A 17790-nucleotide genomic window follows, 5' to 3' on the forward strand; every position below is an offset into this window, starting at 1 on the left:
TAAAATTTGTGCAGGCAAAGGAGGTCACTTGAGAGTTACACTAGCTACATGGCTCTAATGACTGATCTTGTAGATATCGATCTGTCCTCCTTCAAGGAAGTAGTTGAGAAACCTATTTGGGTTGATGAAATGGTGGAAGAATATGAATCCATTGTAAAGAACAGTATTTGGGAAGTGGTCCCAAGACCAACAGATAAATCAATTGTGGGTTTAAGATGGATCTTCAAGGTTAAGCATGCAGCAGACGAAAGCATAGAGAAGTATAAGGTTAGATTTGTGGCCAAAGGATTCTATCAAGTTGAGGGAATTAACTATGAGGAAACCTTTTCTCCTGTAACAAGGTATTCATCCATTAGATCAATTATTGCACTGGTTGCGCATATGGCATGGAAGCTCCACCAGATGGATGTAAAAACAACATTTCTCACACCGTGTTATTGAGGAGGAGGTGTACATCGAGCAACCAGAAGGATTTGAGACATTTGATCGAGAGTCTCATGTGTGCAAACTCAATCGAGCATTGTACAGTCTCAAACAAGCACCCCATGCTTGGTACACTAAGATTGACAATTATCTCACCAGTTTGGGCTTCACAAAAGGTGAAGCAGATGCGAACCTCTATCATATTTTTATAGAATTTAAATTCCTTATTATTGTCTTATATGTTGATGATTTAATTTTAACTGGTGATGAGAATCAGATTAGATCTTGCAAGGTAATTTGAAATGAATTACATGGGTCTCATGCACTACTTCCTCGAGTTGGAAATATGGTAAGGCGATGGGGAATTGTTTGTGTCTCAAACAAAGTATGAAAACGAGATACTACAGAGATTCCACATAGAGAATTGTAAACCCATGGAGACACGTCTAGTGACCAACTGGAAGAAGGAGTATGCCACTACAGCTGAGGAAGTGGATGCTACCATTTATCGACAACTAGTGGATTCACTAAAGTATCTTGTGAACACACAACCAAATATGTGCTATGAAGTCAAATAGCTCAGCCAAGCTATGGTTAAGCCAACCAAATTATATTGGAATGGAGCTAAGCATGTTTTACGGTACCTCAAATGCACTACCCAATTTGGGCTATGGTATAGACGGACAAAGGGAGTGAAGCTATGGGGATTCAAAGATGAAGATTGGGAAAGGAATCCACCTGACTAAAAGAGTGCATTGGGTGGAATTTTCAGTGTTGGGTCTGTAACTATTTTTTAGTATAGATGGAAGAAAATATCTGTGGTGCTCAGATTAGAAGAAGTAGAATACATGGTTGCAAGTCAAGCAGCATGTGACGCAATCTGAATGAGAAAGATACTTGTGGGAGTATTTGGTCATATGATGGATCCGACCGTGATCTATTGTGATAATCAAAGTTTCATCAAGCTCTCTGAGAATCTGGTATTTCACAATCGATCCAAGCATATAGATATTTGGCATCACCATTTACGGGACTGTGTGCATAGGCAGATAATTTTGCTATAATACATTCTGACAGAGGAACAAGATGCTGACATTTTGAGAAAATATTTTTCAAGAGGGAAGTTTGAGTTCCACGCGTGCAAGGTAGGGGTGGTTGATAATCCATTTCTTGTTGAGAGGGGGTGTTTAAAAATGCAACAAGAAAGTCTCAATTTGATTTGTCCTTGGTCAAATTAAGAAAATTCAAATTTCCACATCAACAGACAACTTGGATGCCGTTAACTTGTGTGACATGGATTTTGTCACTCAATTATCTCAATAAATTCGAGTTATAGGGCTTAGAGTTCAGTTAAGCATGTGTGATTGCTAATTTGTTGCAATCAAGGTCGGTTATTTCAAGTTGTTTTCAGTTAAACTAGTTCTAATTGTTGGAGGAACTAGTGGAAGGTCATTTGTGCAATGGGATAGTAGTCTAACTCAGTGTTCATCCAGTTAACTGATTAATCAGCCCAAAATAGCTAGTGCATGTAGAGAATTCGAACTCCCTAGTTTTGGTGGATATTCCTAGGCAATGTAACATCAGTTGTAGACTAGTCTTGAGTGTACATGTGTTGCATGCAGTCGGATGAGCAGCCTTGGGAATTGCACAAGAATTTTGGAGGAAATTCCTAAATAATAGGGGCCTAATTTCCTCAAGAATTGTGCAAGGAAATAGGGGCTCAAGCTAAGGCAAAAATTGACTAATTCTGGGTCATAGCTTCTCATTGAGCAGGGAGATAGGTTATTCACTTTTAGGTTGTGCTCAAAGCGGTCAATCCATTGTAATACATTCTCTATTCATTTGATTAATGTAAAGAGGCCTAAGGGTTTTTTCCTAGTTGGGTTCCGTAGAAAAATACTATGCATGTGTCATTTTTCTTATTGCATGTTTGCGAATGTTGTTCTAATTGTGAATTAATTTCTGCAAAGTAGTATTGTGTCTCTTGATTTATATTAAATTTGTTGAGAAATTGCAATTCGATCACCATATTTGTACATTCAACACTAGAGTTGTATGGGCTAGAGAATAGTGCTAATTTAACAAATTCACTATTGTGGAGTTTTGGTTTATGCCCAATTGGGGAAATATATAAAAATGGAGTGAAATCCCTAGATTTCTAAGTGAATTTAGGTCAAATTTTCCCTCAAAATCATAATAAAGATGATTAATCTCATCGATTTGCAAGTTGCAAAGTTATTTTTTTTGTTTGCCTGATCCATTAGGGATTTGAACCTTGAATCTCATGGTGTACATAATATTTCATAACACAATGATCATAAATTGAGCTTCCCTTCATGGGCTTTACAAGTTACAAAGTTAAATTTAGCCTAAAAGATACAATTTTATATTTTCATAGTTGGTGTGAATTTGAACTAATTCAATGTTTAATTCATAATTGACCTTGAGATCAACAACCTAGATTCATCCTGGGTTTGGAAAAAAATCGTAAGTTTTTGGAAGTTAACTATAATAGTGAATTTTTTGGGGTACATTGAAAAGGTAGTTATTCTGAGGTCGACTGAAAAGGTAGGTTTTTCGGAGTTGGCTGAAAAAAGTAAAAGTTTTGGGGTTTGCCTAAAGAGAAACCATTCTACATATTTTTGAAGTGCATTTTGTAGAGCGACAAGGGAAAATAATCTGTAAGTTTGTTGAAAGAGATTTTTATTTTAGAAATCATTGATGAGACCATTCTGAGGATCATCAAAGTGGATTTTAGATATTTCCCGTGTACAAAGAAATTGGTTTACCTTCGATGGAAGAAATTGACCGACCCTCGATGGGAAAAAATTAGGCAATTACAATGGAAGAATTTTTCAACTCATCAAGGATGAAGACATGGATGTATAAAGGACTAATATGTGGACATCAATACCACATCAAAATCTATATGCAATTCCATGTCAGGTAGACGATGGTTTTTATAGAAAAATAAAAATGTTTAGAATTAAAAACTTGTTTTGGTCATAACAATAACATATTAACTCAAAACCAAATGAAATTTAAAGGGTATTCCCTTAATTAATACGGAGAACGTTTTGTAGCCTAACTAATGAAATATTTCATAATTTGATAATTCTAATAGTGATTATTGCATGAACATTTTTGCGGAATTAAGGGTACAAAAAAAAATAGAGCTAGATAAAAAATGTATACTAGAGATATGGAGGATGCACATGTCTCTTACAATGATTGAGATGAAATTAGAGGTTTAAATATTAACCCAAATAATGTGGAAATAAAATCGAATGGACATAGAAGTAGGTAGAGCCTATAGAGCTAGTTGAGACAATGAGGATTCTACAGAGCTATAGAGAAAATAATTAAAACATGATAAGAGCTTAAGACAAGTAGAACCATATTAATACTCAATTTCTATAGAGTCTAATAACTTGCAAATACAAATTCACAATGAGTCTAGAACAAGACATCCAACTAGTGCAATTCATGTAGTAGATCACAAATCTCATGAGAAAAGTGATGATTATTGATGCTAGGCACTCAAGAAGTGTTAGTAGACATCATCATTCACCTATACATTCATGTGTATGATCACATGTAGAGTCAGAGTGCATCCCATGTTTGTCACTTGTAAGGCATCAAAGATGAGTTTATGAGTTGGATTTCTTGTAAGGAGAGCTTAGGAAGCTTAGGCCACCTATAATTGATGGAGAGCATAGGAATGGTGAAGAAATTGAAGCCTGGCTATTGGGCATGAAATATTTCCAACCTCATGTAAGGAAAATCATCCATGTGGTGGGACCAACTAAAGTGAGTCAAGCACATTGATGACAAGAGAATCTCTTGGAAAAAGTTCAAGAGTATTTTCAGAAGCGATACTTGTCATAACACTATTATGACAAGAAAATGAAAGAGTTATTTAAACTCAAGCTTGGTAGCATGACCATGGAAGAATATTGGAGGAAGTTTTTGGAACTCTTGAGGTATGTGGATTTCGTCAAAGAGGAAAGGTTAAATTCCATAGCTTTCTTAATGGAGTTTCACCATTTTACAAGGATCAAATATTATTTGATAAGCCAATAACTTTGGAAGAAACCATAAGGAAGGAAAAATATTTGTATGGGAAGAATAAAGGCATGCTGACTTTTTAAAAAGCTTGGGATGACAAGAAAAACGGTAAGGTGGATCAAAGTAAGAAAAGATTCAAGCCAATCTTCTTCAGGAATGACTATCAAGCTTATCATCAGAGACAACCAACACAAACTGAGTCTAAGATGATAGATTCCTTGGGGAAAAGGCCAATATGTCAACCCACAAAGTGTTGGGGATGTGAGGAAGGTTACATGTATAAAGTCTATCATCACAAGGGAGATAAGATGAGGATTGTACATAACATCCAGGAAGCTAATATGGTGGAAGAGATGGATAGAAGCAAGCTAAGAATTTATGTAGTATTCAACAACAGACAAATACATTTCAATCTCATATGAAAAAAGAGAAAGACAAAATTAATAATAAATCCATAACTATTTTAATTAGTTCTAAAACAAATTGTAACTATATAAATCCTATTATTATAACTATAATCATAATTATAACTATATAAATATTTATATATTATTAATATATATTTATAATCATTTATAACATCACATAACTATAAATTAAAAACTATCCTTAAAGTATAAATATTGATGTTGGTAACAACAATTATATAAAAAGTCAACGGGTGCTTAGCTTGAGTGGTAAGGATGGTGGTTTTCTATCCCATCTAGCCAAGTTTAAGCCCCTAGAGACATGATCTATCATAAGAATGTGTTGTGGCCACAACCCCCATAAATTTTCTACAAAAGATATGGGGACACTCTATGCAAAATTTGGTCATATCACTCTTTTCATGTTTTGATTTTGTTAATTTTGCAATATTTTTATTTTTCTCGGTTTTCCACTTTGATCGCTTCGTTGTGTACAGTTTCTCGTTGTCTTCCCAATGGCTCTAATTTTGCTAAGTTTGGACTTATGGTTTGAAAATGATGTTTGTTCAAGATTTGAATAATTTTCATTGCCTTAGCTTTAATGTTAAAATTGTATTTTACTTTATTTTATAAATTAAACTAATTTTAAAATGTAAATATTATTATTTAATTAATTTATATTAATTAAATTAATAGTAATAATCTAATTAATTTGTATATATTAATATTTTATTGTTTCATTATTTTTTTTATTAATTATTAATTAATTGTGAATAATATATTATTTAATTTGTAATTATTCTAAAAAAAACCACCAGATTCAAAACTTGTATATATATTACAACTATATAAAAAAATTGTTATAATTATTAAACAAAACATATTTTATAAAATAATAACAAAATATATAAAAATTGTTATAATTATTAAACAAAACATATTTTATAAAATAATAACAAAATATATATATATATATATATATATTACATCATCCTGGTTGAGCCATTCTACAAGTTCAATGTTTTCACATTTATACCTTTGAGGTCTCATCGTTGGGATGATGTACTGGGAGGGGATCACAAGCATGATATTAAACATATGGCTTTGTATTAAAATGAAGCGAAGACCTTATTAGTCCCTGCCATCCCGGCATGGGACTATAGTAATTAGAAATGAGGAGTTTAGTATTATTTGAGTTGTTTGTTAGTCCTGGCTCATCAACTATAAACAAAGTTTTTAGAGACATATTGATTTATCATGTTATTTGGCCTCTTCCCGAGGCCCGAAGCTAAAAGAATAGGTTATAATTTTTTGTTTGTTTGATATTTTCAAACTTGTAAATACTACCTAAACTAATGTTGGCATTAGTCGAGGGCATTAAATGTTAGCTCAGCTCAGGAACATGCTTGTATATACCAACATATAAGAAATAGGGATAACAGGTCATTGGCTACACCACATGGCAGTTGTAGCCACATGGTCATTGCACAACACATCTATAGTCGTATTTCCGCCATCTGTGAGTGCATGTTTGTGTTGTGTCGTGTTGTGCCGTGGCCAGGCAGGTTACGGTGGGCTGGACATGCTTCCATTACTACGGCAGGTTCACAGGATCTGCGTCACCTGGAACTTACACTCATCTAAAACTGAAACTACAGTCATTTCAAAGAACCTCCATGATCTTAGGATGATGAGCCTCCAATTCCTGCAAAACCATCTCAATATTCTGAGCCAACTGCTCAGCCTGAGTTCTGCTGAAGTCCTCCCTGACAACAATGCGTAAAAGCGTGATATGCTGAGCATCAGGAGCCATTGTATAAGCGAGAACAATCCATCCGAACTTTCTCAAATTATCAGAGATCTCGTATTCATCGTGTTCAAAGCGCTTGTCCTTTAGCGAGAATGCAACAACAGGCACGCCCACATCTTTGGAAAGTATGTTGAAACGTCCAGTCTCTTCAAGGATTTCTGTCAGGTATTTTGCATTCGCTCTGCAATTCTCCATAATCAATTTGTATCCTTGTAGCATCCACAACAATTTTAGGTCAATAAAGCCCAAGAATATGATGCTACAACAATTTTAGGTCAATTGTTTTGAGTAAAGCACAGGAATATAATGATAATTTAGGGACAGAGTGAGGGTCGACCTCGAAACCAAATCGAATGAGTTGGTAGTACTGCCCAATAATTTGACTCGCACCTACCACCAAGAAAAAAAAAGGGTTAAATCTCTGGTTGGGAACAAAGAGGGCTAAGTTAGATTTGGGCCAAAGAAAATACTGGTGTTCAGAGAATTACCTTTAGAAAAATTGAGTGTAAATGTGGGCTGATCAGCTCCTAAATAATTGATGTGGAAAATGAGTTCCTCGGGCAAGTCTTTCTTGGTTTTCCAAACCACCCATCCGACTCCAGCGTATACAAGTCCATATAGTCTGTGTTGTCCACTCATGATAATCGATGGTTGATGGTGCATGTTGCCCATGTGTTTGAATACGGAACAATTGACTATCGGTACTCATGCAGTGCTTGCATGCAACACATGTGCCGATGTGTACACTATCATACTACATATCTTCCCAACTTCACCAGTTTAAAACACATGTGAGGTGCTCCTTTGTCTAGTTTCGTGCATCCTTCATGAACAACCCATCACACACAGTAAAATTGGTAAACGAAATAATATCATATATTTAATAAATTCATGATTTTCCCTGCTAATTGGGTTATCCAAGTGCGTACATGGTTTATATGAGCCGCCTAGGTCATACATCCAGCCCTCTTCCAGCAGCTTGGACAGGAAATACCAGTCATGGTATGGTCTTTTGCTTCCAGCAACTCGGATAGGAATACTAGTCACGGTATGGTATTTCGCTTCCAGCAACTCGGAGAAGCAATACCAGTCACGGTATGGTCTTTCTATTTTCCTTCTTGAAAACAAATGAGCCTCACACTAACTAATCTTTCTGTTTCATATCGTTTGAAGAGCTTAATTTGACTATGGGCATGGAGTAATCTTTCATATCATTTGAAGAGCTCGCTCTAACTGGTCATGTTCTTTGTGTCTTTGAAGAGTATTCTTCATAACTCGCAAAGAAAGGCAAGCAAAGTATGCCGTCAAATTCGTTTCTAGTTCATATCGTTTGAAGAGCTCGCTCTGACTGTTCATGTTCTTTGAGTCTTTGCAGAGTATTCTTCATAACTCGCAAAGAAAGGCAAGCGCATTATGCCATCAAATGCAAGCTGAAGCATTCAAGGTATTTCTTTCCTAATAACATTCAACTTAAGGAATTCAATTATTAAATTCTCAATAGTACAAAGCACCAGTCATAGTCAGTGACCCTACAAGGCATACATAGCATTCATCAGATACATAGCATATATCATAGCATTTATCAGATACATAGCATATATCAGGTGTATTCTATGCACAATTGGACAGTGAGATTGGTGGGTCAAGGGACTGACCTTGCAGCCACCACATTTGTGGTAGCGCTGCTTCCATTCGAAGGGTTCTTATTACTGCAACTCCCAGCTAATCGACTTAGACAAAACCCAGGCAGAAAAGGCTTCTCTTACGTTACAGTAAAACAAAATGAGTTCTGCTAGCAACTTTTCATCTGTTGGATTCATTTTATCTACTGCATTAACAGTTCCAGAAACAATTCCTATGCTTCAGTCTATTGGAATCAAAGTGTCTGCGTTTGATGCTCTAATTTGCAACAGTGGGAGCCAACTTTTATATACAGCTAGTGACAATCCAAATTCACCAATATATCCAGATCTAGACTATGATTCTCATATTGATTATCGTTGGGGTGCAGAAGGTCTCAGAAAAAGCATGAAAAAATTGAGAGGTCCAGAGAAATCTCGGTTCCTACTGGAAGATGTTGAAGCATCTAATTTCCATTGCTTGGCATATCAAGTCAAGAACATATCCACTGTAAGTGTCAATTCTAGATATCATTTTCAACGACTGGTATATGTTCTATGAGTGGGATTCAGCATCTTGAAAATCTAGAAAAACATTGGTTTTTTATTTAGGCACTTCTTTACTGGTTCCAATTGCATGACATTAAGATCTAGTTGGCTCCCAAAGCAGACGAGTTTATGAAATGTATCTATATAGATTTTTAACATTTTACTTGGGTACCGTTTTGCCAGGCTCCCAAAGCAAACTAGTTTATGAAATGTATCTGTATAAACTGCATCATATAATGTTCTTTTACATGCACTGAGAGACTCTAGATACTTCTCATACTTCCTGCTCAAGGCAGGGACTAGCTGCAATGCAGCCTCCCTTTTTTATGTTTGAATTCATGAGAAAAAATTCTCACTCCCATATGGGCCTCCTCCCATATCCTTTATTAAAACCTTTCAAGTCATCCTCTCATAAAAATGCCACTACATTTTAACTCAAGTTGATTTTAAAAAAACACTCTTTTTTAGTTATTTTTATTTTATAAATTTTGCTATTTAATTTAAATTTATTTTAATATTTTTAAAATTTGGGATTTTATTAAAGTTCTTTTTTTTACGAAAACGGGTATGGGGTATTTATATTCCTCTTGGGCTAAATGCCAGTAAACTGATTACATAGAGGTCTTCTGTGATCTGATGCAGGTCACTTCTATGAGTGAGTATGCATCTTATTCTTACAAAGTTCTTCCTTGATCTAGTGTCTATGTTTTTAATTCTTGAAATTTTCCCCCACTTGGAGATACAGACAAATTGCTTTAAGAGTAGGCAGTAAAACATTGCAGCCTGCAGATTAAGGGATGGGATCCCATGATTCTTCTTTGTCTTTCTGGTTGATCCCTGTTGAGAGGAGAGTAGCTTTATTGGCCTCTTTGTCCACCTCTTTATTGAGGGCTCTCAGCACATGAAAGTAGTTTAAGCTCTGGAAGCGTTTTCCAAGGCCCTTGATTCTGGATATCAGTCTAGTAAGCTTGAGATCCGTCACTGCGGAGTTGGATATCATTGCATCTATTATAATTTGAGAGTCACCGATTACATTGGCTACTTCAATATTTATGTCTTGGAGGAACTTGAGGCCTTGATATAGAGCTAGAGTCTCAGCTTGAACGCTGGTTGTATATCCAAGTCCCCATGTGAAGGAATGAATTATTTCCCCATTTGGATTCACTATGACCCCTCCTGCACCAGCTTTGCCCGGGTTTCCCTTTGTTGCCCCATCAAAGAAGACGGAATGTCTTGAAAGCGCATTGAGCCATTCTTGAAAGTCATCTTCAGATTTTCTTATATTCCAATTTTTGTAAGAGAGGGCAGTTCTGTCTGCTGGTTGGAATTGCAAGCCAATGAGAGAACCCCAGGAAATGTCTTGTTGGCTGAGGTTTGAATCATCTTTAATGTCAGCTAGGCATTCCTTGATTTGGCTTTTAACTTTGCTCTCTAGAACCTTGCTGCTCTAATTTGTGCCTCTGAAAATTCTTCTATTACGTTCAAGCCAAATTTGCCAGCAGATAGTCTTTGGAAGAATGACCCATGTTGTTTTTACTACCTGATTTTTTGGAGGCTGACCTAGATATCTGGCTGTCCAATTTGAGAACAGCTCCACAATGGAATTAGGAAATAAGAAGTTGGAATTCAAATTCTGAACGAAAGAGCACCAGATTCGTTTGGACAACTTGCATTCAAGAATTATATGAGTAGCTGTCTCAGAGTTTTCTTTGCACAATGGGAATATAGATGGTCCATGAATTCCTTTCCTTTGCAGAATATCGTATGTAAGAATTCTTTCATGACAGAGCTGCCAGGCAAAAAAATCCGTCTTGGGCCATGAGGGGGTGCGCCATACTCCTTGCCAAGGTGTTGGATCGGGAGGAACATGGGGTTTCTCATTTAACTTTCTGTATCCCATGGCAACCGTGTACCCTCTGTCATGCGATCCCCATCCCTTCTGATCCTTTTTTCTCATCTGCGTGGGGGCCAGGCCGTGGAGATGCTCTGTCAGCGTGATCCATTCATTGCGCAGGTGGTCCGGCACTACCACGCTCTTCCAGCCCGCCCAGGACTCATCGTGCCATAGTGAAATATCCCAGAGAGTGCGCAGCCCGTTGTTGTCCATCCACGTACGTAGATCACTGATGGCGGTTATGTTTTCCATAGGCTCCATGTTCATTATTCTATCAGACCAGATGTTAATCCTCCTGCCATTCCCGGGGATCCAGAATGAGTGCGTTCTGATTAGAGGGCCTGCTTTAGCGTATAGTTTGAGGAATGGCGAGTTCTGCTTGAGGAGTGGTGAATTCTGAACCTGAATTTCATTCTCTAAACATCTTAATCGAGATCCCCTGAAATACTTTTTCCATAAAGCGAGCTGAGCCCATCCAGGTTTGGGCGCAATGATCCTCCAGATGGTCTTTGCTGCCATAGCCACATTCTGGTGACCTATGTTTTTGAAATTCAGACCGCCTTCCCACAACGGTTTGGCAATAGTTTCCCAGCTGATGAGAGGGATTTTCCTTTCATTTTGCTTTCCGCCCTTCCAAAAAAATCTGCGCATAAACTCATCCATCTTGTTAAGAATGGTTATTGGAGCAAGGAGTCCTGCAAAATGGAATATAGGGAGGCTGGAGAGCATAGATTTCACAAGGACTGACTTTCCAGCAGCGTTGAGCCAGCAGAAGCCCCATGATTAGATCCTAGACTTGAATTTTTCAAGTTGAGGATGCCAGTCTTTGACAGAGAACCTTTTATGACAAACAGGGAGGCCCAGATATTTAAAAGAGGTCCAGGAGGATGTGGCAGCAAAATCCAGACATCTAGAGATAGCAGAGAATCTTGGGCGAGGTATTCCAGCTGTAAATATGACATCTGTTCTTGTTAAGAGCGCTACCAGAGGCCTTGATGGAGACATCCAGGCTTTGAACTTAGAGGCAGAGGAGAGGGTGGCACTGCCTAACAGCAAGGTATCATCCGCAAATAAGGCATGGTTTAAGCTTTTAACCCCTCTAGTTATACACAGACCATTGATATCTTGATCTTACATCTTTTTATCTAACAGAAAACTGAAGACAGAGGCTTGAATGACAAAGAGCAGGGGGGACAGAGGGCATCCCTGCCTGAGGCCTCTCGGGGCTTTGAAAAATTCAGTGGCTCTTCTGTTTACAAGTGGGGCAATCCAAGGCTCTGAGATGCAAGCCCGGACCCACTTTATAAAATTTGCTCCAAAACAAAATTAACACATAACTTTTAAAAGAAATCTATGATTGACTCGATCAAAGGCATTTGATAAATCGAGTTTGATCACCATACCTTGTTCCTTTCGGAGAAGACTTGAATGTAATGCCTCTTAAACGAGAGTGTAGTTGTCCACGATTTTCCTTCCCTGTATAAAGCCTCCTTGATTTTCCGGAATAATTTTTGATAGGATGGGCTTCAGCCTGTTTGCAATGACCTTGGTAATTAATTTGTTCCCAGTGTTGCAAAGCGAGATCGAGTGAAATCTGCTGAAATCGTTGGCACCTTTTTCCTTTGGTATGAGAGCTAAGAAAGCAGAGTTTGTGCTACCTCCTATTTTCTGAGAATTTTGAGACTTTTGTACCATTTTAAGAAGGTCCTTTTCAACAATCGGCCAGCAGACTTGAAGAAACCTGGTAGAGAAGCCATCTGGTCCTGGGGCCTTGTCCAGATCCATGTCAAAGAGGGCTTTTTTAACTTCCTCTTTAGTGATTTTGGCCTCTAGAATCTTGTTCATACGAGGAGAGATTGCTTGAGGGATAATGTCTAGCAGCCCTTGGTGCTGGAGCGGCTCCTAATCATCAGTGTATAGATTTTGGAAATGTAAGAAGGTTGCTTTCTTGATGTCTGCAAATTCCTTGTGCATATCATTATCTTCCTTGATCTCAGAAATAGTGTTAAAGCATTTCCTAGCCTGGGCTTGCTTATGAAAGAAGCCCATATTCCTATCCCCTGCTTTAAGCCACAAATTTCGTGATTTTAATCTCCAGTATTCTTCTTCGGCCAAGCAGGCCTTATGATAACTTTGTTGTAGATGAGTTTCTTGGTCTATCATCTCCTCTGTGATTATGGTGCTCTCCATGCAAGTTTGATGAGAGGCAAGAGAGGATTTGATGACTTTCCTTTATGTTGCAGGATTTGGAAGGGTTTTTGCCCAGCGTTTCAAGACTCCTTTTACCCTTCTAAGCTTTTCCTCCCAAATGAAGAAAGGTGAGCCTTTAACAGGCTGGCTCCAACAGTCTTTGATTAATTGCATGAAAAGGGGCTCCTTTACCCAAAGGGGACTGAATCGGAAGGGGATGGGGCCCAGATCTAGGTGGGCAAGCAGCTATAGCTTTACCGGCTTATGATCCGAGATGCTGCAAGGAAGAATGTGCATTCTAGGTTCTAGACCAAGTAGCAGGAAAGAACTTTGGATGAAAAATCTATCTAGCCTGGCAGCAATATGCCCAGGTCCTACTCTTTTGTTAGACCATGAGAACTTACCTGTTGAGGGCTTGATGTCCAGCAAGTCCCAATCTTGCAGAAGATCCTCCACCCATTCTCTTGCCGGATCTCAGACTATGCTTCCTCCCCTCTTCTCAGATGAGTGGAGAGTGAGATTGAGGTCTCCAGCAATGATTGTATTTTCCAGACTTATCAGATCTGCCTGTCATTTTATAGTATCCCAGCAATCTTTTTTCTCCCTTATATTAACTGGAGAATAAACATTGAAGAGAGTGATGATTTCCTTTGTGTCGAGGTTCTGCATTTTTAGCAGCAACCAATGAGAGTTACTTGCTTCAAAGGTGAGTGCATATTTATTGGAGTTCCATAGAGTACCGATCCCTCCTGAGGCACCCCTGGCTGAGATTTCTCTTGCTTCGCTTTTAGGCCACAATTTTTTGCTTATTTTCAGGAAGAGTTTGTCTTCCAGTTTGGTCTCCTGGATGAGAAGTATGTCTGGGGCTTCTGTTCTTATTAGATTTCTTATGACTTCTTCTGTTATGAAACCAGCTCAAGAAAAGATAGAAAAGATAGATCAACGCCTTAGAATTCAGCCTCTTCGAGGGGGCAACCTCCTTTACATTACATAAATGAACAATTCTTGGATGATTCAAATGACAAAACCTCCTTTCTATATATAGGAGTCTAAGGAGTCACAATATAATCCAGCCAACCTAACAATAATAATATAAAGCCACAAAAATAACAATAGAGGGATTCTATGGGGCACAGAAATAACAATATGGGGGTAATAGGGGCACAACAATATAAATAAGGGGTATAACTACAATAGTAATGGGGTAATCACTAGTATTATAGGGACCCAACATGCCCCTCTCCTTCAAAAAAGTGTTGTCCTCAACGCTTGAGTAGTTCTGGATACTTCTGCATAAAATTCTCATCCTCCCATGTGGAATCTTCAGCGGATAAGTTCTTCCACTTGATAAGATACTCTGAAATTGATCGATTTCGTAGCTGTCGAGTTCTTGTTTCTGTGACCGCTTCCGGTTCCAATATAATTTTTCCTTCCTCGTCAAGTTCTGGCAATATTGTTTGAACTGGGAGCTTGCCGCCTATAACCTTCTTTAAACATGAAACATGGAAAACTAGGTGCAATCGAGAAGCTGCAGGAAGCTCCAATTTGTATGCCATAGTACCAATCTTTTGCAACACCTTGTACGGACCATAATACTTTGGTGATAATTTATTATCCTTCTTAGCTTGCTTTAGGGACATTTTCTTATATGGTTGTAGCCGTAGGAATACCCAATCACCTACATCAAAACTTCTTTCACTGCGATGTTGATCTGCCTGTTGTTTCATTCTATTTTGTGCCTGTTAGCACTTGAAATTTCACCTCAGGCTGAAAAGGCAAATCTCAAAGCTACATCAAACCATTCAGCCTCGTAGCTAGCCCTACGGGGCAGGAGAAGGCTCTCTCCGGTCAATCTCGGTAGATTTACGATAGGATGAGATGACCAAACAAGGTAACACTGATATTAGGCTAGTAAACTGATTTGAAGGTTGAGTTGGGGGTTTTTGGGGTTTTTGGTGGCAAATTTAGGAGCTGCAATTTTAGGGTGCGGGGATTGGACACAATTTCTGCAGGGGGGTCTTTGGGGCAAGGTAGGAGCCTGTATTGATGTATTCAGTTGAAGTGGATGATTAGGAAGAAAGATAAGAGGGCTAAAGAGAGCAAACAATGGATTTGAATTCTCTTTAGACAGTAGAAAACATAGAAATTAAACAAATTTAAAAGTAGAGCATGGCAAGCATGAATTCTAACTTTATCACTTCATTTGTTTAATATGCAGCAGTATAGAAAGGAAATGAATCACATAACAAAGCTTACAATAACATGAAGAAACACTCCATCAACACATGGGTCCACAAGAATCCCAAAGATGACTGCAAAACCCTGGTCTTCCTTAGCCAAAAATTGCAGAGATACAGTGAAAATATACAATGATAGCTTCTCCCTCAAGAGTCCAACCATGAAAATGAGCAAGAAAGTACATAATATAGATGATCTAACCTCTTTCCCTGCCTCCATGGGTCGAGCTCACTATCCTAGGAGCTGTTTGAACCACTTCTAAACTAAGCACTAGAAAATAGGCAGTCAAAACAACTTGCCTCTATAAACTTGGAAACCAGTTCATACAGTCAATTTTTACCCTTTACATGATAGAAACTTCTAGAAGAGTTAAACAAGAGTAAAAATATCCAAAAAGTGTCACAATTACATCCATCAAGATCATCATTAACCTCAGAAAGTCGAAAAAGGTCAAAACTGCAATTTCTGGGTTGAACTGGTCAAATCTGGCAACTTTTCCTCAACGGGTCGCGCACATTTCCTCAACGGGTTGCGCACTTTGGAGCCCTGTTTGGAGGCCTTCCCGGTGTCAGAATGAGGTGCAGGATAGCTCGTTGGAAAGGTCTCTGAGTCTACTTTCCAACCCAACCAGAATTTTTGGATTTGGAGGTCATTTGCTTAGTAAAAAGTCAATTCTCCCAAGACTACTTCTGCAGCTCAAAAAAGGGGCAGAAAGTCAAAATTTGGCTGTATTTTGACCTTTTGGAGGCCCAAAACTCCATAAAAACTCAAGTCCATCCATAGGCATGTGTAACTTTGCATGAAAAATCTAGAAATGCTGAGTTTTCACAAAACGGAGCTACGATGACAAAGGGTCTCACTGGGGGTGAGACCCGTTGAGAAGCCAAAACCTGTAAATTTCCCAAAAATACCAAAATTACCCAAAATTCTCCAAAATTTTTGGGATTTGCGCTGTAGATGATGCTAATGAGTGCCATGATCCTTGAGGGATGCCTCATCCAAGATACGGAGTGGATTTGGCCTTTTTCTCCGTTTTAGTGCCTCGGTCAACCTCCTTTGAAAAACTTTCATTTTAGCCTTGCAAACATGCATCCTTGCCCAATAGTGATTTTTCATGTTTCTCAGCAGTCTTTTCTCTTGGTTGGCCTTAGCCAACAGCCTCTCTAAGTGTGCATTGACCTGGATGAGCATAGACTCACGATCAGCAGGCAAAGGATCACCGGGCCTCCTTCGGTTTAGGACTCGGTCACTACGAATCCTCCATAGCTCATCAAGAACTTTCTCCTCCTCTAGTTGTTTGTTCCGCTGCTCCAGGTAGGTGATGGTCCATTGGGCACCCTCAAGTCTCCTCTGCAAAACATCATTCTCGGCCCTGAGATGCTGAATGATCTCCTTTGCCTCCTGGCTAGGAGAACTGGCCTCAAGATCAATCACCGGATCCTCATGAATCATGGGCTCTTTGCCCCTCTGCAATACCTGTGCTGGTGAAGAAAGCGAGGCCCCTTCCACCTGATGTGGAGATAACACTCGCTGATCTGAAGATGAAGGTGAGACCCCTTCCACCTGTTGTGGAGATAGTACTCGCCTAGCTACTGCAAATAAGGCCCTTGGGCCTTTCTGATAGGTGACCAAAGGAGTGGAGCTGACATGTCAGGTGACGGGAGCATCAGGCTGCTGAGATGGTCCTCCCTCCTCATGAATGGCCTCCTGATGTGGCTGAGGTGGCACTGTGAAAAACTCACGGGAGATGAACTCCTCCCATGAGATGCCCTGCTGAGTCAACTGATGTGAGACTATGAGCTGAATCAAACCATAATGGCAAAGGCTCCTGTACTGCTGAGCCGGGGTCTTCCTCTGCAACATGGGCACCATCCTCTGAATGTTATGAAATAAGAAGACCGGGAGGTTCATCATCCTCACTCGGGTGAAATGCATCAAAAGGCGAATGTGATATGAATACACCTATGAAAATCTGCCCTCACAGGTAAAGTAATGCATGATAAGTCTCATGAGGGGAGCATACTCGCTCCGGAGAAATCTGAATGGGAAAACACCCGTCAACAGTCTCACAAATGATGGCCGGACATAGGGCTCAAAGTGAACAAAATCAAGTAATTTGCGCTTAGGCCACACCTCACCCACATTTGGTATCCCTGTAGCCTGTGAGATCACCTCAGGTGTCAATGTGAAATTCACCCCTGCAAGAGTGACATGTCCATCATGGAGGTGTAAGACAAACAAGCGGGCCAACTCTCTATGATGCTGAATCTGAGAGATCCTCTCACAAAACTGATAGCAAGACATGTACTGGAAGCAATTCACTGCCAAAGGACAGGCCTGTAATTCTGCCAAAGAAGTAGGCTCCTCCCGCTTATGATGTCCTCCCTTACCTCCTCTACGAGGCCTCCTCTGTTCCTCAACCTCTGTAGATGATGAATGGTCATCACTTTGCTCATAAGTTTCGGTTTCTGACATGGTTTTGGAGCAAAGTGGACAAACTGAAGGACAAATTGAACTGCTGCCTCTGCCTGCAAAAGTGCTGAACTCTATGCTGTTTCAAGGGGAAAAAACATGAGGGGAATGTTAGGGGAG

The 17790-nt window shown here is 39.1% G+C and overlaps 1 pseudogene; it reads right to left on the reverse strand.

Moving 5' to 3' along the window:
* Positions 1 to 6561: 6561 nt before the first annotated feature.
* LOC149180036 (glutamate decarboxylase pseudogene) lies at positions 6562 to 6903 on the reverse strand (annotated as a pseudogene).
* Between the last annotated feature and the right edge of the window lie 10887 nt (positions 6904 to 17790).

The sequence above is a fragment of the Pinus tabuliformis genome, chromosome 3_2 (genome assembly GCF_031772625.1).
Source record: "Pinus tabuliformis cultivar Carrire ecotype Pingquan chromosome 3_2, CPIR1, whole genome shotgun sequence".
In the NCBI taxonomy this organism is placed as follows: domain Eukaryota; kingdom Viridiplantae; phylum Streptophyta; class Pinopsida; order Pinales; family Pinaceae; genus Pinus; species Pinus tabuliformis.